Consider the following 27,153-nt stretch of genomic DNA (forward strand, 5'->3'; position numbering starts at 1 on the left):
AGAAAACCTCAAATTTAGATTTTTTACTTTATCTTCAAACAGTCATATGTGCAATAATAATATTTTTGTTATTTTTTACAACAACTTGTTATTTTTAAATGATTTGATTCAGAGGAAGTAGCAAAAATAATGCAGAGAAATTCTGTGTACCCTCTCCCCTGCTTCCCCCAATGATAATATCTTACATAACTGTAGTATACTGTCAAAACCAGGACATTGATATTAGTATTAGTATTTTCTATTAGCTTAGGATCCATGTTTATTATTAATGTTAAATTAAAAAAAAACACTTAAAATATATCACACTTGATCATCTAATTTGGTAGTTTTCTGTTGTTAAATATATAGGAATCACCCCTCAGTGGAGAAGGCTCAGGTGTCTGCTGCCTCAGAGAGGTGAACACTGTAACTAGCTCCATTCAGTAGGTCAAGGATGGAGGTCAGAGAGGTTAAGTCACTTGCACTAGGTCACACAGCTATAGTGAGCTTCTGAGCTGAAACTTAGCCCCTCTGATTCTAAGATACACTCTCTGAGCCACACACTCCCCAGCATCTCTTTTGGTTTGTTGCAATTCAGGGAGAAGCTTTGAATATAAGTTGGTGTGTGTTTATGTGTGCATACTAGTATGTGTGTGCCCATTTGTACACACACACACACACACACACACACACACACACATTTTCTCACTCTACAGAGTCCCCTTTCCTAGACTGGGAAATGCTGGAAATGAGGACCTCGAGTGGGGCATTTCGCCCAACAACTCATTTAATGGAGAGCAGTCAGGCCAGCCGAGGGGCCTATCTACTGCACCTGTGTTGGCCCAGCACACAGGGCTACAGGCTGTATTCTCCCATAAACCTCTCATTTTCTTGGTTACTTCTGAGGCTCTCCTCCAGTTGCTGTTTCCATGTTTGCTGACTTCCAGCCGCCTGGCTCTGTGTTCGCTCAGCTCCCTCCTGGAGGTGCCTGGGCAGTGGTGGGCTGAGCTGAGCCTCCTGAGCTTCTCCACCCTCCATCACTTCTCCCGTCCACCCATTCCGTGCCTCTCCGCCAGTGACCGGGACTCCAGCAAAGAGACAGAGAAAAAGCCATGTGTGTAGGAAAGATCCAGGAAGTAAAGTTTTTTTAAAAATCCTGTTGATAGGAAAAGGTTTTTTAAAGGTTTTGCTTTTTTATTATTTTTTAAATATATTTTTATTGATTTCAGAGAGGAAGGAAGAGAGAGAGAAACGTCAATGATGAGAATCATTGATTGGCTGCCTCCTGCACGCCCCCTACTGGGGATCGAACCTGCAACCTACTCATGTGCCCTTGGTGGGACTCAAATGTGGGACCCTTCAGTCCGCAGGCTGATGCTCTATCCACTGAGCCAAACCAGCTAGAGCAAAGGTTTTGCTTTTTAAAAATAAATAAAAAATAAATAATATGTTTTTATTGATTTTTAGAAAGAGAGGAAGGGAGAGAGATAGAGAGATAGAAACATGGATCAGCTACCTCCTGCACGCCCCCTACTGGGGATGGAGCCTGCAACCTGGGCATGTCCCCTGACCTGGAATTGAAGCGGTGACCTCTTGGTTTCTGGGTTGACACTCAACCACTGAACCACACTGGCCAGGCAGGAAAAGATTTTTTTTTTTACCCTTATCTCACTTCCTGTCTTTAACCACCTTCTCTTCCACCTTTATTCAAGCTTTAGCTGCCAGCACAATGCACTTTTGTAACCCAAAAAGCAAAGTCCACCCCCTTGCTTCCCCAGCTACTTGTCAGCTCAAGCAAAGCTGATGTGTGGAATTTACCACTCCGGTTTCTTGAAGAAATCTGGCTGATCCTGAAGCAGCTCTGCCCAGACTTACTGACTTGTTTGCATGGAGCTGTGGGAGTGTAGAGCAGGATGGGCCAGACCCCTACACACCTTATTGCAGAAATCCCAGGTGTGCCTGACACTCTTGATGATCTGACAGTTGTGTGTGTGTGTTAGTGTGTGCACCTGTGGAGGTATGAGCGAGCATTGGGTGGCCTGCAAGGACCTCCTGAGTGGTTGGGACTGAGCCCTGGCTTGCTGAAGCTTCTGGCCGCTTTTGGTGCAGAAGTGATCCCAGGCCAGGGCTGCACCTGGTGGGGGCCAGGGTGCAGGGTGATTCATTCACCAGAGCGCTGGCTGTCCAAAACAGCTGCGAGAGCTGGTCTGCCAGTTAAGTAGGGGTTAGTAAATGGCATCACCACCCTAACCTCTCATTACATGCTGGGTCCCATCCCATCCTCTGAGACTGCGGCTCCTCACCGGAAGCCCTCCTGGCCTGAGAGGAGGGAAAGGGGAAGGGGATTAACTTGCTCCCCCCTTGGACCTGCACTTCCTTAGCTCCACAAAGCTCAGCCCGCAGTGGAGACCTCTGGTATGCAGGAGGAAAAAATTACCCTCCCCTAACATCCAGAATTGTTGGCCAATACCAGGGGCTAAGAGAAAGGTGTGGGGAATGGGTTCTTCCCCAGATCCTTCAAGGAGAGTGTGGCCCTGCCGGTGCCTGGACTTGGACTTCCGGCCTCCGGAACTGTGAGAATGCCTTTCCGTTGTTTTAAACCACCCAGTTTGTGGTACTTTGTTGTAGCAGCCCTAGGAGACTAACACGGGGGTCATGGAAGACTTGACAGAGAAGGACAGTCGAGTGGCTTTGCTGGGCATCCCCGAGGGGAAGTCCTATCTGCAGGAGGAGCTCAGGCAGAGACAGGGGAGGGACAGAGAGCGTGGGGTTGTTCAAACAGTCAGGTGGAGGCTGCTTGTGTTGTGGCAGAAAGCACGGGAGATTGATCAGTCAGCACTCTGAGGGAGGAAAGTTGAACCTTTATTTCGCAGACCTGCTAGTCCAGGGGAATTCCGGATCCAAAGCCTGAACTGAACCTGTGGGGAGGCTCTGACCCATATTATCTCCTTCTGTGGTGGGCCCCTGAGGGTCCCTGCAGCTCCGCCCAAGTCAGCTGTGGCGGGGCCCTGGAGTTAGGCTCTGTAGCTCCACCCAAGTCAGTCAGAGTAGGGAAGTAAGACCATAGTTTTAACCAGATACTGAACTAGGTTGCAAGCGCCCTCCCCCTCCCCGTTTTCCTTTTCATTTGGACTTTAAACAGGGAAGGGACAGATTTTGCTTTTGGAGAGAGTAGTAGGGCCGAGACCAGTCTTCCAGTCTTGCAAGTACTAGAAAAACAGCAAGATGGTATAGAGCAGCCTCAGCTCAAACATACAAATGCTTTAAACACAAAGGGAGAAAAATGAAAGATGAGCAAGGATCCTCGCCTGTAGAGCAGGTAGGTAGGTAGGTGGTAGGGTTTGTATGAAACTCCTCCCTTCTTTGCTGCTTGCTGTGTGCCTGGTGCTGAGCTGGCAGAGGGTGTGACATAAGGTCAGACAAGCTTCCTGCCCCGAGGAGCTTACACTGCTCCCGGAAGGCAGATGATAAGCAGTAAAGAAACATACAAACAAGATAACTACTGCCTGTGATAAAATGCTTTGAAGGGAATAATAGGAGAGAGTGGTCTGACATAGGGTGGCCAGGGAGTTGAGGATTAAATGAGATAACATGATATGCACTTCATAAGGTTATTATTCTTCCTTTAGGGGAGAACGTTTTTATCTACTAATTCTCCCCTGGTGTTTAATGTGCAGAGGTAGATAATGGATTTCCGCCCCCAAACAAAACCTCTCTCTTTGATATGTTTGGGCCAGCCTGACATCTGTCTTACTGTGGTGATGATCAAGTGGGCTTCCCAGCCTCTCATCACCAAGTCGGTCTATACTCTCTTCTCTGCCTAAAACAAGAGCTAAACGGGCCTGACTAGAGCCCTCCACTGTCTCCTCCAGCGCTGCAATCAGCTGTCTTGGAGTGGCCTCCGATTCCTGCCTTGTCCAGCTCTGTGCCTTGTCCTTCCAGTGCCTTCTCCTGTCTTTCCTCGGACTCCATGTCCTGTCCCCCCTTCTGACTTGGATGTGTATCTCACCTCACCTCACCATCCCTGTGGCTTTACCTGGTCACACGAGTGCCTGTGAGTCTCCCCCTTGTCTGACCTCCTATCGTTTGTTGAGGGCCTGCTCTGTGCCAGGCCCTGTGCTCGGTGCAGAGAGGAAGTCCGTGTACAAGGACATGGTCCCTGCCCCCGGAGTGCAGCCAAATAGACGGATACACTTTTCACACGGTCACACTAATGAAAGGGCAACTCCTTCCGGTCCTGTGCTGGGAAGGAGACAGGTGCTGGTGCCGTGAGCATCTGCAGTGAGGGGATCTGGCCTGGTTGGGAAGGCTTTGCAAGGCACTGAGGGCAAGATGCTGAGTAGACTTCAACTCAGGAAAGAGGAGCTGAGGGAGCAGAGGCCTGAAAGCCACCCGGGAGCAGTGAGATTCCTGCACCCCTTCTCTGTGCCCGACAACTCCCCAGATAGCCCAGCCGCTGACCGCCTTTCCAGCCTCTTTTGTCACATCCAACGACTTCATCTTATTGGACCTGTCAGCTGCATTTGCACAGCCGATCATTCCCTCCTCCTTGCAATGGTTTTGTCACGTGGCTCCAGGATATTGCACTCTCCTGGTGTTCTTTCTGCCTCCCTTAGACCCCCTTCTTTTCTGTTGTTGTTTTTCTTCTTCTTTTGTTTGTTTTCTTTCTCTTCCTCTTTGTTCCTCAGACCCCCTTCTTGTTGCTTTTCTTCCTTCTGGCCTTATGTGTTGAGGTGTCCCAGGATTTTGTCCTTCTACCCTATTCCCCTGGTGACCTCCAACTCTAGCTTTAAATGCAGTCTTTCAATTTATTAGCGCCACCAAAACTGGCCATCTGTTGCCTCTCTGACCTCATCTACTGTTACTCTCCCCTTGCTCACTAGGCCACAGCCATACTGCCTAACTCATTCCTGGAACATTTCAGCTTTGTTCCCACCTCAAAGAATTTTCGTTATTCCTTCTTCCGGGAGTACTTTCCCCTCGGGTATCTACAGTAGGTCCTCCAATAACATCCTTTAGTTACAATGTTGATGAGATACTGGAACTTAACTCTTATTTATATCAATTAGCCTATGGTCATGGAATCGACAGATGATAAGCAAAGACTTAACTGCAGAAGCCTCACTTCCACACCTTTATCAGGTCTTTGTTAAAGTGTCTCCACCCCACGTGAATTTTCATTCCTTTCTCCTGGGTCATTCCTTATCCCTTCCCTTGCATTGTTCTCCTCCGTGCTACTTCCTAAACCACATGCATATTTTGCTTCTTTATCTTCTCTTTCTTTTCCTGATAATCATCGCTGCCCCTGCAGGGCTTACATTTTAATCTTACTCCCTGCCGCATCCTTGGCATTTAGGACAATATTTGATACATAGGAGATACTAAAACATACGAATGAATGAATAAAGACATTCATGCAGATGAATCATTTATAGGTTCAGCTTAAAAACAATGAATCTGCGACTCTGTGAACAGGACTCACCTCTCCATTCAGTTAGGTATTCACTGATTCCTCCTGGTAGTGGTTTGTAGTTTTCAGTGTACAGGCCATGCATGTCTTTTGATCATAAATAGTATTATTTCATTCATTTATTTATTAAATATATTTTATTGATATTTTACAGAGAGGAATTTTTTTATTTACTGAACCTTTCTTTTTTTCCCTTTACCACTGTTGGAAATGCCCTCCTTTTTCTAGCCAGTATCATTCAGGATTTTTTTTTTGGTAAGAAAATGAGACACTTCAAGCCCATTTCTCAGGCAAGTTTATTTTTAATTATCAGAATTCTCTTTAAGTGGTTTGAGAGTTGGAGCAAGTGATAACAAGAGCAGCCGAGAAATGAGGTTTTGGCCTAGTTATTGTCTAACCAGGTGGGTTTGGAGTCCTTGAACTTTAAGAAGCTTTTGTGTTTCCAGCTGTACCAGGGGGTTAGTGGCTTAGTCCAACCTCATGGGAGCAAGTTTAATTGTTACCTCTTAGATGGCTGGAACCGTAATGCTTTGGTTTTTTTACACAGCACCATCTGCTTCAGGATCTCAACAAGCTTAGAGTCCCATCTCCCCCTCCCCCGAGGCCCTCCCTCTAAATAAGTTCAATATCTGGAAGCGTATATTCACTTTGGACATAGCAACAGATGTGCATGGTAATATGTAAAAACGTAGTTCGTTAGTTACCAATCAAGTACATGGTCATTGACCATCTAATACAAGGCAAGGCAGCGTGCTAGACTGCTGTGAAACAGATATGACTAAAATGTGGTTCCTGCCTTAAAGGTCCTGGTTGGGGCATATAAAACAGAAGCATACAAAAAAGTATAATAGTCACAGGACGTGAAAAAGTTAATAAGTAGAGGAGAGAATATGCAGCCCGTGATTAATTTCTAAATGAAGGCTGCAGAGGCTAACACACTGGAGGAGGTCCGAGTTCTTGGTAAGTTTCCTTCTTGAGAAGCAGCAAAGTGGAGGATGAATGTGCACAGTGCAATTAGAGGGACACTTTGAAGGGGAACAAAGCTGCTTGTGTAAGTGTGAGGGGGAATGCTGGCTTCTTCAGTGTAGTCCGGAAATTCATTCTGTAACAAAGAACTGTAATTCCAAGTCAATGACACCTTCCAAATCCTCTCAGACTATGGCCAAAATTACAGAGAAGGAATGGGGAGTCAATTCTGTTCAGCCCAAACTGGATAGCTGTGTATTTTGCTCAAATGCCTGGGATCTAATGGAGATGGGACCGCAGCCAGGAGATAAAGCAAGTCAATACAGGACTGAGAGAACTCTGATGCTGGAGCAGATAATGAGGAAGGGGCCAGGATTTGAAAGCGTGACCTGTAAGTCTTCCTGTGTAATGAACAGAATACAATGGAAGGCTGAGATCTGAGACCCTGGTGCACCTGTGCCTGTAGCTACCCAGCCAGCAGCTTGGCTGCATCCCTGTATAACTTAGATGAGCTCTGTGGGAACATGACAGCCTTCAGACTACTTTTACTAGTTACTGAATAGAGTAGACGGCAGGAGATTTCCTCTAAAGGAGATAGGCGTGTGGATTAGTGGTTAAGAACTTGAACTTCAGCATCAAGACCCAACTCCCCCATTTGCTAGCTGTGTGGTCTTGAGCAAGTCACTAATCCTTTCTGAGCCTCAGAAATCATAATCTGTAAAATGGGAGGAAAAAAAATGGTAATACTTCCCCTACAGGGTTATTGTGAAGATTAAGTAAGGGGATAAAAAAGCACTTGGCAGTATTCACATGCGAGTACATGATAAGTCAAATCTATTATTATTAAAGGAGATGATCATGAAGATAAATGTTTTAAATTGCTTTTTGCTTGTATAAGTTCTGATTCTGGATTAGAGACAAAGTGGAAATTATTCCATTCTTCCCCCTTTATTCTCCATCTACAGTCTTAGGGAAGGTAAAGAAGTGTAACCCAGACTGCTGAGTGACCAGAATATTGTTATTTCTCTCCCCTTAGAGAACCTTAGATAGCTTACAGCAGAGCTTCTCAAACAGGGACATGCATCTGAGTCTCCTGTGGTTCTGCATTTCTAACAAGTTCCCAGATGCTACTGGACCTCAGACCACATGTACCGGTACACAGCAAAGTCCTGAAAAGCCCGGGGTCATTGAGACCAGGAGTGTGATTGAACTTCCCTGAAAATGCTCATCCAGTTTGCTCGAATACTTCCAATGATGACAAGCTCCCTACTTGTCAGGCAGCCCTTTGTTTCCGGATAACAGGCATGATGGGGACGTGGGTCTTTTACTGAGTGATGCTTGCTTCCTTGTAATAGCCGTCCAATCATTGACCCTAGTTCATTATTTGGCAGCAGTGGGGGTGGGACATCACACAGCCACTGCTTAATCCCGATGAGGCTCTTAGCCTACTTTTGGTCTTCTATGGCGGAAGTCCATGGATGGGCTTCCATCGTGGTGATGGGAAGGTGGCAATCCCCTGAAAATGTTTGTAGAATTTTGTTTGCATGTACGTTTTTCTGGGGAGAGTTTCATAACTTTCAATCGTTTTTCAAGGGTATCTATTCCATCTAGAAGATTCAGAAACATTGGGTTCTTCTTCATGGAATGTTGCGTCCCTCACACATCTATTTGGAAGGCTACACCCTCCTAGTCTCTGTATCTCTTGTCTATCTCTTTTTCTTTTTCTTTATTATTTTTATTGATTTCAGAGGGGAAGGAAGAGGGAGAGAGAGATAGAAACATCAATGATGAGAGAGAATCATTGGTTGGCTGCCTCCTGCATGCCCCCCTTGGGGATTGAGCCCGCAACCCAGGCATGTGCTCTGACCAGGAATTGAGCCAGTGACCTCCTGGTTCATAGGTCCATGTTCAACCACTGAGCTACACAGGTCGGGCTCTGTCTCTCTTTAAATTTCTTTTCCATAATTCTTTGTGTCACATGGTTTCTGGTACCCTGTTCATCCTGCCAATTTTTCCCGTTTCATCTGTGTTCAAACTAACCATGTACAAACTAACTTCCAGGAGCCCTCTGACCAGCATGTGTGAGACATCTCTCCTTGATCTCACCTGAGCCTTCTTTCAGTTCTTTCTAAAAGTGCAGTATCTTCTTTGGAAACCTTAGTATACTTGATAGTACTATCAATTTGGAATTTTTATGTTGCAGATTAAAAAAAGAAGAAAATTGTCCAGCCGGCATGGCTCAGGGGTTGAGCATCAACCTATGAACCAGGAGGTCATGGTCAGGGCACATGCCTGGGTTGCAGGCTCGATACCCAGTGTGGGGTGGGCAGGAGGCAGCCAATTGATGATTCTCCCTCATCATTGATGTTTCTATCTTGCGCTCTCTCTCCCTTCCTCTCTTATATCAATAAAATTTTTTTAAATAAATAAGAAAATTCAACATTTAACCCTTTGCACTCGCTTGCTTTTTTCTCGATTCCTTTATTCTAATGCTAACCGTGTCGAGTCACACTCGACATCCGAGTGCAAAAGGTTAAAAGGTATTTGTTGGTATGTCTAACAGAACCTCCAGGGCTGGGGCAGGGTGTGTGTGACACGGCCTTTAGGTGAGGCTTGATCCACAGGTTTAAACCCTTTCACCACGGATGCAGGTTCTTGTCACTTTTCATAGTCAAGAGAGTCCCAAGTCCTTTTTGCAATTACTACATAGATCACCATCTTGCATGCTTTGTGTTGGTTTTTGGACCCTGTATGCAGGACCTGATATTTATCCATATGAAGTATCTTATTAGACTACTAGAGGCCCGGTGCATGAATTTGTGCACAGGTGGAGTCCAGTCGGCCCTCCCCGATGGGGACCCATCAGGCCGGGCTGGCGGGGGGGAGGGTCCGCTGGTGGTTGGCTGGCCACCCTGCTCCTGATTGGGGTGTTGGGGGCTGATCGGGGGCTGGGATAGCACGGGGGGGGGGGGGGGGGGGAGGGTGCAATCAGGGCCTGAATCAGTCTGGTTGGCTGCTGCAGTGTGCGTAATAGCCACCGGTAATAGCCACCGGTCATTCTGGTCATTCCGCTGTTCTGGTTGCTGGGCTTTTATATATATAGATAGTCCTGATTACACATCTCTCCTACCAGCCACCCTGTCCAGCACAGGGTCATCTTCAAATCTGATAAGCATGCCAGCAAATTAATGTTGAACCAGATAGATTCAAGGACAGTGCCACAGTATGCCCCTCTGACATTCCTGATGTCAGATACCCTTTGAACAAATGGATGAGTATTTCTTAAAGTGCATTCTAAAGGATGGTCCTCAAAAATGGAACGCTATAATCAAATATATTTGGATAGTGCTACATACTGTAACCCCTTCTTGAAGACACATGTTACTTAAGAATGTAGTAAAAAATCTGGAAAATAGCAGGATCTGGGGGAGGGGTGGCAGGTGCCATGTTCAACCTGAAAGTGGCAAGAAAAAGTCCCTGATGTGGCCCAAGAAGTAGGCCAATGGGATGGATGAGGAAGGTAAAGCAAAAAGAGAAGAAACTCGAGGAGCTAAAAACAAAGGCCATGGAAGGGCCCCCTGGCCACAGGTGGAATTAAGATATCTGGCAAAAAGTGAGCTGTTTCTTGTCCCTGAGGCAATGGTGACCCTTAATTCTTTTCCTATTTTAACACCTGGAATCCCTGTCATAACATCTGTTGCTACCTATAGCTAGAATGAAGTGTTGGCTTAGAGACTGTTGTATATTTAAGAATGAACTTTTGTAAAGTAATAATAATAATAATAATAATAATAATAATAAATTGTTACTCATAGTTTTCCAAATACATTTGACCATTAAACTCTCCTCCCCTGCTATGTAGCACCCCATAATAGTCTGTATACAGATATTATAGAGAGCACAATCAGAGAAATGCTCATGCAGATGTTCAGCCAGTTATCAGTCTTTTGATTGTCTTAACTCCTGGCCCAAATTCTTCCATTGTTGACCACAAGAGTAAAATGGGAGATGTAAAGTGCCTTGCTGAAAACTAGTGTATCTTGCCAGTCTGTCACCCATTCCATAGGGAGACAGTTTTCAACTGACACAATTTTTTTAAAATCCTTACCTGAGGAGGGAGGATACTTTTTCCATTGATTTTTTTAGAGAGTGGAAGGGACGGGGGGAGGGAGAGAGAAAGAGACACATCGATTGTTTGCCTCTAGCTTGCACTGGGACTGGGGCAAGGATTGAACCAGCAACAGATGTACGAGGTTCGTACCCATGAGCCGAAGCTCTAACCACTGAGAAAACTGGCCAGGGCTCAATTTAACACAATGTACTTGAGATTGCTCTCATCCTAAAAATCTTCCAGGTGAAGCTTGGGTGCCCAGGATGGACATTTTTCTGGTGTCCTATTAAGAGCAGAACTCAGACAAAGTTGGAGGCTCTCAGGGAAGCCCAAAGCCAGAGGGTAGCCTGTCATCATTCACAATAATGATAGCAATTAAAATATTATAACAATAACTCACAGTTATTGAGCGTTTACTTTGTGCCAGGCACATCACTCAGGGCTTCCTATGTAATACCTCACTCAACCCTCGCTGGAGCCCAGTGAGTTGGGCAATACTATTGTCCTTATTTTACAAATGAGGAGCCTGAAGCGTCAAGAGCTTGCAAAAGTTACTCAAGGGGACACAGCTAACAAGAAACGGAGCTGGATGTCAAACCCAGGTTTGATCCCAGGGCCCATGTACTCAGCAAATTCCCTGTGTTGTTTTTCTCACATTCATGTAGTCAGCAGGCACTTATTAAATGTCAGCTTTGGGTATGGCGTGGTATTTGGTGAAATTAAAGACACCAACTAGACACAGTCCTTGCCCTTTAGGGACTGGCATTTTTGTGTGTGGGGAGTTTTGTAGTTTAATGAAGAGAATGCTTACCAAGCACATAGAAGGGAGTACATGGAAATAGAATCCCAAGTACCACACAGGCCTGCTCAGACCTTGACATGCAAATCCCTATACATCTTGCCGGAGGATGTCTCCCTCCCTTCTTCCACTTTATTCATCCTCACAAATTCTCCTCATAGTCTTCACCTTCCCCTCATCCCTTTGACCTCCGCTTGTCCCCTGGGGAAACCAGTAACCTCTTGGCGAATTCCCAGTTGACATCCACAGCACTCGGAGGTGACCTACTTTGAGTGGAATGCGGGCTTTTCAGTTATATCTTCAATAGGCTGAGCTGGCAGCTTGTCAGCAGGCTTATGTCACCTAATGACTGTGTCAATCCCCTCCTCGCCTGGCTTCCTGTTAGTAAATAGTCTCAGGATGCTCCCGAAACCCAGAAGGTGTAGGAGGCCTGGTAAGGGAGCCAAAAAGAAAACAGGAGAAAGAAAAAGGGAGAGAAGACCTGCTCTCCCTGCCAAAAAAATAATTCTAAAACAAAGGGAGAGAAATTTGCTGTGAGTTGACTCCCTGCAGAACAATTTTTTTGCTCCAACAAGGACGTCTGTTGTTTTAAAAATATTTTGACCCACTCTGATCTCCTTTCTCTCCCTGCACCCCCCAACCCCCCACCCCATGCCCTTCCTTCCTGTTTGTCGCTTTTAAAGTGGTATTACTTCTCTTCCACAATAGTGACCTGCTGGGAGTAATAGCAGAGACACTTCCTCTCCTGTGGCTCTCCTTGTCTTTTTAATAATGCTCCCCACCCCGCCCCCTTCCCCTCTGCTGCTCTTCATAAACATTTTCCTAAGGCTGGTGGAAACGTTTCAGGTGTGCACATTATGTCCTGCAAAGGTGAGCTGTGTTTGAGCTTTGATTTCACCCTCCCCGCCCCCTCCAGGGGCCTGCAGCGTTTAGATTTCTGCACCATGATCTCCCTTTTGCACAGTGAACTGCAGCCTTGAGCTTGATGACACAGACTCGGAGGTTTGTCTCTTGCATTTGAGGGTAATAATTGTGGGAGTTACTCTAGGATTCCAGGCCTTGTCAGCCCTGTGGAGTTGGGCTAAAGGTTTCAAGCAGTGATAGGGGTGCTTGCCTGTCCAGCCTTGCTTGGGGCCACACAAGGTCGTCCTTGGAGGCCTGGGCAGTTCCATGATCCTCTCCAAGGATTGCATCTTTAGAAGGCAAGGTTCACATCTGCTCAAACCACCAGAACAGATGAATTGGTTAGAGTTCTCCATATGTCGCAAAAGTTAATTCTTTTCCTATTTTAACACCTGGAATCCCTGGTGCAGAAGACCAAGGAAAACCAAGGACGCTTCAAAGAAGAGGAGGGACACTGTTTAATACACCGGTGGACTCAGGGAACAGCCGTCCAAATCTGAGTGAAGGAACATGCATGGGGCCCTCCCTTATAGCTCCCTGTGGTCCTTGTCCCACAAACATGGATTATGCTTCCGGTCCTTTTCGCGGGTCTTGCAAGAAGGCCCCCAGGTGTTGGTCTGATTGTCTGGCCTGGCGCGAGACCATCAGATGGTTTGGCCTGGCGCGAGCGTTAATAACCATCCTTCTGGGGCAGTGCACTGTCCACAGCCCAATGGCCTCTGTAACCGGTTCTGCAAGACCAGTGTCTGGGAAAGAGGTAGTGACTTAATTATAGGTTATCAAGAATGTATACTGAGCGTGCTGGCATGGATACAGATCACTATCCCCCAAATATCAGGGTTACATTGGAATTAGCCCTTTTTAGCCTTCTCATCACTTTCTCCAAAAACATAGACTCATAATCCTGAAGTTCTAAAAAATTTTCACCAGTATACCACTACTTGAGTGAATACATTGAAAAGCCTAAGCCAGCGATCCCTTTCATTCAGTTGATGTGGCACCCATTTTCCTTCTTTTAAAATCTTTCCCATTGCTTTTAAACGATCAGAAATTGTTTGCTGAGCAACATTTAATCTTTCTGCAAGTTGTTTTTGACACGCATCTTCATCCAATGATGCTTGTAATTGTTGATCTTCAAACTTTTTCGGTTGACCTGGATGTTCTTTGTCTTTCACATCGAAATCATCACTTTTAAAGCGTTTAAACCAGTGTTCACAAGTATCTTGAGATGGAGCATGCTTACCATAAGCATCCCGAAGTATTCAGCAGCACTTTTCTTCAAAATAAAATAATGAATTAAAACTTCCCGCAAATGCTCTTTTTTTTGGCACGAAATTCGACGTTTTTAAGTGTAAAAATATCTATGATGTTAACACCTTCAGAAAATTTGACATATGAAGTTTTGAAGCTTGTAAATACAACAAAACAGCATACATATCAAATCGCATATATTATCAACATGTGTGTAACTTCATCTATTGAAAAAAAAAAGCTGCATTATTAACCGGTACACCTGGTATCCTGCGGCTTTGTGCATTCCCTGGCATAAGCACATGCCCTGGAGAGATGTTCACATCTCATTTTGATGGACAGTCCTGAGATAGCTTGGCTGGGACAGCTGACCAGGCCTGAGGCAGCTTCGCGAGTAACTCCCCTTCCCTCCTTAGGTGATGCTTGAATTCTCCTGTCGATCTGCGCATATAGGTCCAGAGTCCGTTTCTTCCTTTCCTCAGATATAGTGGGTGTTTGGTTAAGCTGCCCATTGTGCTGTTTGGGCATTGGGAGTTCATTTCAATCCAGCAAATACTTATTGGTCATCTACAATGTTAGGTCTGGTGCTAGGTACTGGGGAAAGGTCCAGGATTGAGCCCACTCATTACCTGGAGGAATGATTTGGGAATTTAAAGTCATGAACACATAATTCCAGTGTTAACTGGTCAAAGTGGAGACTGTGGCATCAGAGGAATGGGCTTTGACCAAAACTGCCTTCAGAGAGACCATCCTAGGGGGAGTGATACCTGAGTGAGTCATGAAGGATAAGAGTTAGCCAAAGAAGGGAAGGGCTTTGTAGGGCTAGGAAGAGCTAGCAAAGGCCTGGAGAGGGGGAGCCAGTGTGGAGAGTGAGGGGGACCTGCAAGCAGTTTGAAGATAAAGGAGGAAAGTACAGTGTGGAGGCTGCAGCTGCAGAGCGACACGGAGCTGTGTGCCTTCCTGGGGAGCCTGGGATGGAGCCTGTAGGCCATGGGCCACTGAAGGATCCTGAGCAGAGCGTAGAGTAGATTTGGGGGAAGGGGGGGACAGTAGTGTGCCACAGAAGAAAGACTGCCAAAAGGCTGTGGCTCTAGTCCAAGTGGGAGACAATGATGGCAAAAGTAGGGCTATAGCAGTTGGTATGGAGAGGAGGGGGTGGATTATAGGCCAGCTGGGAGGTGAGGTGGGCAGGCTTTGGTGAAGAAAGGCCCCATGGGGACAGGTCCCATGGACAATGGGTTCTCGGGGATGCTGGGTACTGGGCACGGACTCTGCTGCCACCACTCCCTCCGGATGAAGGTGTGTCCTGAGTGCTGGGCTTGGTTTCAGGACGAGGAGATCCCCAAGTTGGCAAACATTTTCTTAAACAGAAACACTTAGAATTTCAGGGTAAATTCTTTTGGATTGTGGATGCATACTTATATATATTTATTATTATTTTTTTGTTAAGCCTCACCCAAGGATATTTTTTCATTAATTTTTAGAGACACTGGAAGAAGGGAGGGGAGAGACAGAGAGAAATGATGTAAAAGAGACACATTGATTGGTTGCCTCAGATTGAGCCTGCAACCCAGGTATGTGCCTTTGACCAGAATTGAACCCAGGACCCTTCCGTCTGTGGGCCAGTGCTCTATCCACTGTGCCAAACAGGCTAGGGCTGTATATATATTTAAAAAAGACAGTGACAAAAAAATTCAGCCTTCTTAATTCTGGCGGGACCCTCGGGGGAAGAATGTCACCATGTCAGTTGCTCGCTTATGAAAACCTGGGGTCCAGGAGTGGAGGGTGGATGAGGAGAAGGTGCAGCATCTGCTCCTACTCTCTGTATCCACGTGGCCCCCGGCAAGTTTTATATCCTTGACTGAGTACATTATGGACTATTAGCAGGTACCTTCTTCCGGTCAAGGCTATACCTCGGTAAGCCTGCTCTGTTTGTTATACACTCCCAATTCCTGCTGATGATCCGTTCAGGGGAACGATTTTCCCGAATTCTATCACAATTTTATCACATCGAAATCATCACTTTTAAAGCATTTAAACCAGTGTTCACAAGTATCTTGAGATGGAGCATGTTCACCATAATATGTCAACATACTTGGTTATCTAGGCCCGTGGTCGGCAAACTGCGGCTCGCGAGCCATATGCGGCTCTTTGGCCCCTTGAGTGTGGCTCTTCCACAAAATACCACGGCCTGGGCGAGTCTATTTTGAAGAAGTGGCGTTAGAAGAAGTTTAAGTGTAAAAAATTTGGCTCTCAAAAGAAATTTCAATCGTTGTACTGTTGATATTTGGCTCTGTTGACTAATGAGTTTGCTGACCACTGATCTAGGCTAACTTCTTCAGTTCTATTATTCCTGGAAGAAGGGAGGGGAATAACAAGTAGATATTATTACAGTCAGATGGTGGTTGATGGGTGTCAACCACCATCATAGAGAATGGAACTGTGGCCCCGGAGCTGGGAATCAAACCTGCATCGTCTGACTGTTACAGCCAGGTTTTCCCACCAAACAGAGTGCACTTTCTATCATGGAGACCAGTAGGGTACAGTTTCTGTTTGGTATCTTCTCGGGAAGGGATAGGATAAGTGGAAAACTCCAGTCAAATCCACGGAATCCAAAGAATTTGCATCCTGCAAATCTCCTGCCCCTCCTGCTGCCCGGGAAGCCCGTTCTGTGGGTCCCACCCTTTCAACTGATCCCTAAGCTGAAATGGCCGGATGGAGGGAGCAGTATGCATTATGTTGTTGTTATTTAAAAAAGTGTGTGTTGTTCCCACTTGGCAATGCAGCCGAGTCCCTGTTCTAGCAGGAGGTGGGTAACTGGACCCAACCCCCTGATCTTCACTCAGGAACTCCCTGGTCCAGCCTTTGATATCAGAACAAGAGGAGAAAACAGTGACACAGGACACTTCCTGTCCCGAAGGGGAAGCGATACAGCACACCTGAAACAACAGGCAGAAGAAAAGCTTCGCCAGTCCCCTACTGGTCTCCATGCTTTGGGAGAGCTGCCCTCGGCGTGCCCTCCACCAGGCCTCTAAGATCTGGTGGGGACCGGGACTGAGCCAGCGGTTTCAGTGAAGTTCAGCTCAGCGGGTTATCACATGTCCTCTCTGGGCAGGCTTGGCACTTACATCCCAGCTCCTGCCCTCATGAAGGGTGGCATCCAGTGATGGAGACTGACAAGCATGCAGCAATAAAAATTAGTCTGATGAGATTTAAATTTTAATCCTCACTCGGGAATATTTTTCCATTGATTTTTAAAGAGAGTGGAAGAGAGAGGGAAAGACAGAGAGAAACATCAATGTGAGAGAAACACATCCATTGGTTGCCTCCTGCACGTGCCCCGTCCTGAGCCTGGGCTGGGGAGGAGCCTGCAACCGAGGTACGTGCCCTTGACAGGAATAGAACCCGGGACCCTTTGGTCCACAGGCCGACGCTCTGTCCACTGAGCCAAAGTGGCTAGGGCTGAGTCTTTTGTTTCTTAAGAGCCAGCTCAAAATCATTATCTCAGAAGGCATAACTTCAGTTCCCTTCATCTTTTAGTTCTAGTTTTTATTTCTGATCCAGTTCAATCAAGGGTGCGGATGGCATTAACTTGTAATGTCTCCGGTGTCCTCTAACCCAGAACGGTTCCCCAGCCTTATTTCTCTTTTCTCTCATGAGCTGACCTGTTGAAGAGTCCAGGGCAATCATTTTGCAGATCACACAGCTTGTTCGTCCCACAGTTAGCAATAGTTGAACACCTGTGCTGGTGGTAGGAAAACATGGTCATCAAGGCAAGTGTGGTCTTTTCCTTTTGGAGCTCACACAGAGCCTGATGATGGATAAACAAGTTACAGAGAAGTGACAACATGCTCCAGGGACTGGGAAGTGTTTGGCCTGGTTGAGGAACCGAGGGGGCATTTGGCTGCAGAATGGGAGCAGGGGGCAGGAGGTGTGAGATGAGGCTGATGCCATGGGGAGGGGCCAGATCCTGGTGTAGCCTTTCGGTCTAATTACAGATGCACTGGCAAAGCCCTGGAGAGTTGGTACTGGAGTGTCATGAACTGAGGCATAAACTGTACTGGAAAAAGATCGCCAGCTGCTGTGTGAAGCCCTCCTGAGGGTGGTTGCCAGGTTGGAATGAAATCTCTTCCACCAAGTAAAGAGGGCATCATGAATTCAAGCTATTGTTTGTAAGAACTTAGAGGAAAGACCAAAGATGATTTTAAAATTCTGGTTTATTTTTGTGTTTGAAATTACACCTGCGTAATTTCTGAGGCATAGACGTGGCCTTCTGGAGAGGTTGGTGAGGACAAGTCTTGTTTCCTCACCTTGTCTTTGGTTTGTCAGGGATTGAAATAACCCAGTGGTCCCGTGGCCTCCCAGGCAGCTTCTCATGCTCATGGGCTAGTGTCTCTGGCGAATCGTGCCACCCCTGGCTGTGGGCTCCTGCCTCCCATGGCTCCCAGCCCTTTCCAGAGCCCACCCACCTTTGCTTCAGGTCCTTCAAGTTGGCTGCACTGGAACCAAACTGGAGCTTAGGATGAAACGACAGCAGCCCCCCGACAGTGAGGCACCCGCCTGTTTGGGCAGGACCCTGCAGCTGGAGGCACTGTCAGCGGTGCCAGATGCAGGGGCTGTGTCCTCTGGGTGTGGAAGAGCCACAAGGTCACCAGCAATGAGCTCAAAGCTTCAGAACCAGAGACGGAGAGGGAAGAATCCCGGTTTGCAGGGTTTAGCAGCACTGAAGTGAAAGTTACCATTACCAGTTGGCTCCAGCTTTTTGTTGGTTATTGTGTATTTAATTCACAGACTTGCATTCATTCCTTCACCTCTGTGCCCTCCAGAGGTCTGTCCTCATCATTGTTCCTCTCCACTCATTCATGCTGTGCTTCCTGTGTGCTGAGAACTTCTGGGAGCTGGGGGGACGTCGTGGAGAATAAAGAGCCCCACCCAGAGTCAGGGGGTGGTTAGAACAGCCACAAGCAGGCCAGGCCCAGCCCTTGCGGTCTAGGCTCAGCTGCAGGAGCCGAATCTTAGGTCCTAGGACATGCCATGCTCCCTCGTTCTTGAGGGTCTTGACACCTGCTGTTCCCTCTTCTAGAATGCTTTTCCTGCTCCACTCGACTAGCCAACTGCTTCCCTGGGAAGCTGTGCCTCGGCTGTGACTTGATAACCTTATTCCATGCATGACCAGGACTGACTTTCCTTCAAAGTACATAGTTCTGTTTAGAGAGACGTGTGCATGTATGTGTGTGGTTATTTGATTACTGTTCCCTGTGTGGCTATAAGCTACAGGCGTGGGAACGTGTTCATGGTTGCTCATCACATGTACCTCATGCTTAACCCTTAGCGGCTGGGTTCTCCAGAAAATTGCGAATGCCCGGTGGGTGGCTCCCGAAGGCTGGACGGAAGGCGAGGCTATTTCTCCCGTGGGCATGAGCTGGTCTGTTGTTGACACGTCCTCAGTGGACTTCAGAGAACCCAGTAAGATGGAAATGAGAGGCAGCTGGGGTGCTGGGCATTAGAAAGTGTTTGGAGATTCTGGGCATTTCCTGACCTCAACAGCCAGAATGCAGGACACCTGAAATAGTAGCCACCCATTTCCCTTCAAAACAGGCCACATGCCCTTCATTTCACTGGCCTCGCTCCCCTCCGCCCTCCCCTCCTCCCATCACCATCACATCTTGACTCCCATTCCCCATATTGGGCTTGTCTTGAGAGGAGCAAGGGATTTGCTTCCTCTTCTGTTCCATGCCAAGTCTCAGCCAGGGAGAGGAAGTTCTGTGACAGAAGTGTTTTCCCTCCTCGGCTCCTTTGTTTGGACACTGCTCTGAAAGAATGTCCCATTTCATGGAAGACCTGAGCCAGCCTCAGCACGAGCCCTATTTCCCTTGGATTGTATTTATCCCCAGACAGTTCTGGGCAAATGCGCTTCTGTGTCTCACATCCCTGGGATGTCCCACTGAACAACCTTTTGAATTAAAACTTAGGATCCGTGTGGCAGTAGGTGAATAAGTCAGGAGCTGGGTGGAGAAATGGTAGTTGCAATGTGGAGGAAGGGTCTATGCTTGGGTGGTCTCAAAATGAGGTCCAAGTATCAGTACACAACTAGCTTTGCTCCTTTACCTTCCAGTAAGAATAAAATATCAATAGTGTTCACGCAGAGATCCGAGACTCATGTATCTACAAGAACTAGGAAGGTAGAGCTCTCCTGAGAGTGTGCTCTTCAGTTAGCCCCAATCCCCACCACTCCCTTTCGTCCCCAAGATAAAAATAACTACCAGTTTTAAAGGCACAGACTTCTTCAGTGGTCATGCATCTTAGTTTCTATTTTGGTGGTTAGATGTTTGGGGTGGGGACTAGGGTGAACTAGAAAACCCGTGGCCACTTAAGAGGGCAGCTGCTTCCCCACTCAGGATAGTTGTTGCCATGTGAGAATGTCGACCCAATGTCACCAGATAATCTGGGTTTTCAAGAGAAGCCAGATATCTGAATTTGTATGTAAAATTTTCAAATTTCAACAACAAACCTGTGCTTTGAAAAATTCCGTACGGGTCAGACAAAACGTATCTGTGAGTTCCTTTAGCCCGAGTGTTAGAAGTGCGGGGCCAGTGCAGGGTGGATCACCTGAAAGGTCCGTTTCTTCCGGTGGCAGAGCACAAGCAATGGGTGTAAATGAGAGAAGGACTGAAACCCGAAGAAGAGCTGCAGGGACGCTGCATGGGGTGGTGGAGGGAGATGGGCTTTGGCCCAGAGAGGCCCATGCAGAGTGTGTGAGTGGCCCAGTCACTCCACCTCACCGAGCCTCAGCTTTCCAATGTGTGAAATGGGATGAGCTGGCACTTGTTTCTTCGAGCATATCAAGGTGCCCTCCGCGATGTCCAGTAGCCGTCACTCCAGCCGGCCTCACCAACACGCTCAAGCAGAATGTGCATGGCCCCCAGGTCTTCCTGCTAGTTAAACAGCCCCATGCTCCCTGTCCACAGGGGTGGCTCAGCTATTCCCCCTTGACCCCTAGGCAGTATTGTCTCGCCTCTGTGTGTGTGTGTCTTAAATTCCCTCTCCCGACACCATTCCCTCAAGGTACTCGTTACCTTTTACCTGGGTTGTGTTAATTGTTCCCATACCACCGCCCTGCTTCCTCCAGACCAGCTTCCTGCAGTGCAGCTTTGCTCGTGGCAATGTTCGGGCCCCCCAGACCCGTGGTCGGCAAACTGTGGCTCGCAAGCCACATGCGGCTCTTTGGCCACTTGAGTGTGGCTCTTCCACAAAATACCACGGTCTGGGCGAGTCTATTTTGAAGAAGTAGCGTTAGAAGAAGTTTAAGTTTAAAAAATTTGGCTCTCAGAAGACATTTCAATCGTTGTACTGTTGATATTTGGCTCTATTGACTAATGAGTTTGCCGACCACTGCCCCAGACCTATTGGTGGAGGATCCCTAGTCTGGCCTTATGAACTCTCCCAACCGGACCTACCATCACCTTTTCCCCATTTTCTCCCCTGCCTTCCTCCTCAGACCCATCTCTAGCTACCCCCCTGCCTCCCTCACCCATGCACCCTGGTCCCTCCACTTTTTTTCAGTTCCTCAAATCGCCATGTTCTTTTTAAGATCCCGATACTTGACATGCCGGTCTCCCCTCTCTTCACTCAGCTAACCCTTAAATGTTTCTGCCTCAGATAGGATTTCTCCAGTCTCTCCCCTTATCCACGCTCATCACACCCTAACCTCCTCCTCGGCTCCTATGGCAGCAGGAATGAATTATTTGTGTATAAATGTGTTCTAGACTGAAGCTCTGGGGAGGTGGTCCCAGGCCTGGCTGTTCTGTGTCTCTTTCACGTTATTGAATGAACATAGATGGTCTTTCAGGTCTCTTCCTACAACTACTGCTGCAGACAAATGGAATGACTCACTGTTCCCTGCACACACTTTAGAGTCCTTAAATGCGTGTGCTCTGGCATAGTCTCCCTAGGTTTAAGTCTTCCTTTTACCCATTGTGGGCTATACCACACTAGACAGGTCATTTGACCTCTTTGTATCTATTTCTTCAACTCTAAAAAGGGTCCGAGAAGAGTACCTCCCTAGCAGCATCCCCGTCCCACCTCGAATTGGCTGAGGTTTCCCCATCAGTGAAATGCGGCGGATGGTGATGACAGTCTTAGCAGCCCTGTTGTTGGGAGGATGAAATGAGGGAACACACAGGAAGTGCCCAGCCTGCTCAGCAAATGATTATTGCTGCTCTGATTGTTATTAGTCTAGTGCTGGTTCTGGCACAAATTAGAGAGACCTGCGTTTCTGGTCATGCTTTAGGGCCATCTGTGGGAGGGGAATTAGATCCTCCTGGGGTCCATTCTGACTAACCTTTTCATGGTGTAGTGGTGGGGGAAGAGAGGATTAAATGGAAAGACCCTCAGTCTAACACCTCTCCTTTCGCCTGACTCAAGCATTTATTCCTTTTACCTGTTTTTTGCCTTGAAAATAAATAAGACAAACTGTTTGTTAGTTTGTTTTCTGTCACTGGTGCAGCCTTGGATCCTATATTCCTTGGGGCGGCCTTTTCTTGACCATCCCATTTGAGGTGTCTCCCCCACCCCCACTCTCCCACCCCCCAGTCCCTCTCCACCTCACCATCCAGTTTAGTTCCTTCATAGGATTTTTCCTAATTCATGACATTATGGTCTGCCTTCTTGCTTCCTAGAGTGGAAGTTTCATGAGGTCAGAGACTCTGTACTGTTCACTGCGGGTAGGAAAGAGGGAGGGTGGGAGAAAGAGAGAGCCCGTTGAGGTCCTTGGATGTACTTTAAAGGTCTCGGACTTTAATCCGGAGTCAACTTTGATTTGAAGATCGGAAACTGTATGAACCAGCGGGAGCTGCTCTCTCCGTGCCAGCGGAGTTTGACTTGGTCCCTAGTGCATTCCCTTGATTTCACACAGATCTCTCATGCTGTGTGGCCAGTCGATCTCTAAGGAGGACACAGGGCCTTCTCACCCAATTCCAGCCACAGATGTTTTTCTCCTTGGTCAGCTAGTGCCCGCCTGGAGCCTGCTGGCCTAGCTATACCAGGTCATCTCTGGATGACTTAGATCACAGGGTGGGAATAGAATAAATAGTAGAAATAACAGCAACTTACCTTCATCTGTGGGACTTTTCCTGTGTGCCCAGTAACCTAATAAGCTAAGTACTCTTACTGTCCCCATTTTATGGAGAAGGGACCAGAGGCTTAAAGAGATGTTATTAGCCTAAAAATCATAAACTTTGTAAGTAACTGGGCCGATATTTGAACCTGTTTTAAAAGCAACTGTTTCACTGCTGAGCTGCTGAGCTGTGGACGACTTCAAATCCTTGAAGTTTTGGCTTCAGGATATGTTGTGGGCAGGGAGGCAGAGGGAGAAGGGGAAGGAAATGTTGCAGATTTATCTTCCTAATTTTACTTGGCTTAGGCTAATATTACAATTATTTTGAGCACTCCACTGACAAAGGCGGAAGAGAGAACCCAATTCGATATTAAATATTTGCAATGGAAAATTCACAAAGTCTTTCTGAACGGAAGATAGTTCCGAGTAGTTCCCCTGGGACTAATTCAGCCAGTTGTTCCTTCTGCGGCATGCTTCCTGTGGTTGCTTCACTGTTCTCAGAAATGAACATTCCTGACTTTGAAGTCCTGGGGTTACGCCAGGCTAGATGCTGAACTCTGCCTTGGTTTCCCTGGCAATGCATGAAGAAAGGGGACAGGGCTGTGCATTGCACTTAATTGCTTGAGTTGTAATTCTGTTATTTGTGAAAATTTCATTAAGCTGGGTGCCTCCAGTCAGGGAAGTGGGATATATCACAACCATCATAGCCATCCTTGCTGATGCTGAGTGAGCATTTGCTGTGTGCCATGCAGAGTGCTAAGCTGTGCCCTGACTCTTTTAATCCTCCAGATTACCCTGTAGTCAAGGTCCTGTCAACCCACTTTTATAGACTAAGAGACAGGATCAGAGAGGTTAGGTTCTGGGCCCAGTTGGCAAGTGGCAGAGTTGGAACAAGAAGCCAACACTGTTTGACCCCAAATCCCATGCCATAAACCACCATGCTCTGTGCCAGAAGGATCCCCAGGACTCAGAGCTGATGGAGGAGCTAGAGATCGCTTCTGACCCCTTGCCATGGCGGTCCAGAATTGACAGTCCAGAGAGGGGATGATCTCCTGTCTGATTCAGTTGCCCTGTCGCATACTGCATTCCTACTGGTGGTCTTGGTCTGGGTACATCCAAGGTGAGGAATGAGAGTAGCTGCTTACTTAGGTTTGGAGGCATGGGTTCTGAGCCCTTCTTGAGTGTGTGAAGTGGCACTGTCCTGTCCCTCATGACGGCCATGCAGCCCGAATTATTAGCAGCTCTGCTGGAGTCTGGCTTCTGACGAGGTAACATCTGAGAAGTAACCTTCAGGAGGACAGGGACTTTGTGAATTGTGTTCACTGCTGTGGACACTCAGAGCAGCACCTGGCATGTTGTGGAGCTTCATATGCATTTGTTGAATCCTTACTCCTGATTGGTCCCCTGCTTCCCCTGTTGACCCCTCCTGCCTGTCTCCCCTTTGGCCAGACCTTCTCATAGGCTGTTCTTTTCGCATAAAATGCTGTTCCATTTGTGTAATATCCTGTTGCCTACTCTTTGCCTGCCTAGTTCCCTCTCCCCTTCAGGTCTCAGTTTAAAGTCACCCCTTTAGATGGGCCTTCCTGGATCTCCATGTAGCCTGTCCTCCACATCCAACTGGTATCTCTGTGCTAAATGCTTTCATAACACCCTATTATACCTTTCCTTCAAGGCATGTGTCCCAATTTATAACTACACCTATGTGAGCGGATCTAACCTCTCACTAAACTGTTAGCTCCATGAGGGCGGAGACCCTCTCTAGTTTGCTCACCGTTGTCCTCCCCAATGCTTGGTAGGCCCTACTCACTGAACATTTGTGAATGAATGAGTTCTTCACCCTCCTTACAGACACCAGAGTCCCCCAGAGGGATAGGTTCTAATGTATTTAATATTTATACCGGGATGAAGGTTTTCTCCCATCCCTGGCGCTCAACCACTTCATTAGGCTGAATTAGGCTTAGTGCATCATGGAAGGGAGTGGTTTGTTTTCTCTTTGGATCAGAGAACACTTGGGTTCATGGGAGGGTCTTGTCTGCCCTCACCACAGTTACCCATCTCCAGGTCAGGGGAGCTGGGGCAGCTGCTTTCAGGGCCACTGGCTATTTCCTGGGATTTGAGGGTTCTTGAGACTCATAGTTCTCAACCATTTACTCATTGGACAATGTGAAAAAAAAAATGTGTGTGTGCAAGGCTTGCTTGTTATATATTCTCTCTCCATCTTCTTTCCCTACCTCAAGATATCTTGTTAGCATTAAAATGAATTTTTCACTAGAGAAAATGGGAGAGGTTGGGAAAAATAAAAAATAATCCTTTTCAAGTGTAAGCTGGGTTATTGCAATCGAGGAGGAGGGGGTGAGCAGAGAGTTCCCCTGTTTGAGGCCAGAGCAGGAGGGGGAAGCAAAAACATCTGAACAAAACATTTTGCTGGCTATGAACTCTCACTAGGCTCTGGTGCCCTTGACCTCTCTTCACAAGTGGCCACTCTGAAGGGTAAGACAATCCAGAGAGACCAGAAATTCTGCTTGGGCCCCTCTGGTCTTGTTCTCTCCCCCTTATCCCTTTTTTTTTTTCTTATTGACAAACGCAGCTCAGGCTCTTCCTTACTTGCCCTTCCTCATCAGTATTGGCTTTCAGCTCGCCCAGCCCGACATCCTGTGGACGCTGCAGTTCAGACAAATAGCAAGATCATCAAAGAGAGGAGCATGAATGAAAAACTGCTTTATGACATGCCTTCAAAGTGTCTTTTTAGAAGTTCAAAGGATGTGGAGAGGAGGCAGGGGAATCAAAGAAGATGGGGAGAGCAATGAACTCTCCAAGGAATCATTGGGTTTTTCATTGTGTATTTTCTGTGACACTTGTGATGTAAAAATCAAAAGTAATCCCAGCCCTCAAGGGTTCTCTGTGTGTACATCTGATGTAAAGTCAGAAACAACTCACCTTGCTGGTGGGGGGCTTTACCCTGGCATTCTAAGTCACCCATTTGCATCTGCATTTCCTGTTTGGACCTCGATCGAATATTTTGATCTGGGAAGACTGTGTGTCCAGAGATGGAGATTGAATGCTGCTTATGTGGTTCGATGGAGATGAATAATTTAGTCTGTGCAGAAATTCCCCATTATCTTTTCCATTTAAAGACAAGCCAGAGTCCTGCTGTAGCAGTGACTATGCCTACCTCAGAAAAAAAAAATCTGGCATAGATCATAAGATCTCAGAGACGTCCGTTCTGAAAGGTAGGAGAACTGAGATTCCACTTGAGGCTGGAGCTGGCCCTAATTGGTAAACTCATGGGGGCACACCACTGATGGTTTGATGCAGAAGTGGCGTCTGACCAATGCATCCAGAGTGTTTTAGCAACTAATATAATACCTGGCACATGGAGGATGTGAATGAAATGAATGAATGGATGAACAAATGAACAGCTGGTGACCCTAGAGTAGACTCTTTTATGGGTATGTTTCCTATTCTCTTTGGGCCATTCAGGCCCAGAATACAAGGATAGTCTTGAGGTTGAGATTTGAATTGCTCTAAGTCTGCAAGGGACTTCAACTGCAAGGGACAGACACCCCAACTCAAAATGAATTGAGGCAGAAGGAATTTTTTGATTAATATTATTGAAAACGCCAAATAAAGTCAAGGTAGATTTGACTTCCGGATTGACTGATGCAATAGACTCAATGTTTATGTCCCCACAGAGAGAAGATATAGCCAGTCACCAGATATTGAATCTGCCAGCACCTTGATCTTGGACTTTCCAGCCTCCAGAGCTGTAAGAAATCCATTTCTGTTGTCTAGACACCACCCAGTCTATGGTATTTTTGTTAGCACAGCCTGAACGGGCTAAGATGACTAGTTCATGGGGTTCTGATAATGTCCTCAGGTGTCTGTTTTACCCTCTTCACCTCACAGCTCTGCCCTGTGTATATTAGCACTCTGTTTTCGGTAGACTCTTCCCTAGGGTGCAGGGCACAGGAAGTATTGTTTTATGGTTAAGAACACAATCTCTGGAGCCAGAAGCAGCCTTGATTCAAATCCCCAGTCCATCCCTTATTAATTGTACAACCTAGACATGTTTCTTTTTCTTTTTTTCCTGCTGATTAATTTCTTTTATTAGGTCCTTTTTTTAAAAAAAATTATTCTTTATTGTTGAAAGTATTACATATGTCCCATCCCCCCTCCCCCATTGTCTCCCCTCCAGCCTGCTCTGCCCTCCCTCCCTCGGTCCAGGTCTTCAGCACCCCATTGTCTGTGTTCATGGGTTATGCATATATGCATACAAGGACAACTAGACATGTTTCTTCACATTCCTGTGCCTGTTTCCTTGTCTTTAAATTTGGAGATGATGATGGTGGTAGTGATGGTAATAGTCATAGATAAAATGTATTGAGCACTTGCTGTGTGCCTGGTATTCTTCTAAGTGCTGCATGTATACAAATTCACAAATATTCAAAACAACTATGAGGTAGGTAGTATTATTAGCTCCATTTTATTGAGGAAACTGAGGTACAGAAAGTTTAAATAATAACTTGCTTGTTATACAACTAATAAATGTCAGAGCCAGA

This window comes from Eptesicus fuscus, chromosome 6, assembly GCF_027574615.1.
Source record: "Eptesicus fuscus isolate TK198812 chromosome 6, DD_ASM_mEF_20220401, whole genome shotgun sequence".
Classification (NCBI taxonomy): domain Eukaryota; kingdom Metazoa; phylum Chordata; class Mammalia; order Chiroptera; family Vespertilionidae; genus Eptesicus; species Eptesicus fuscus.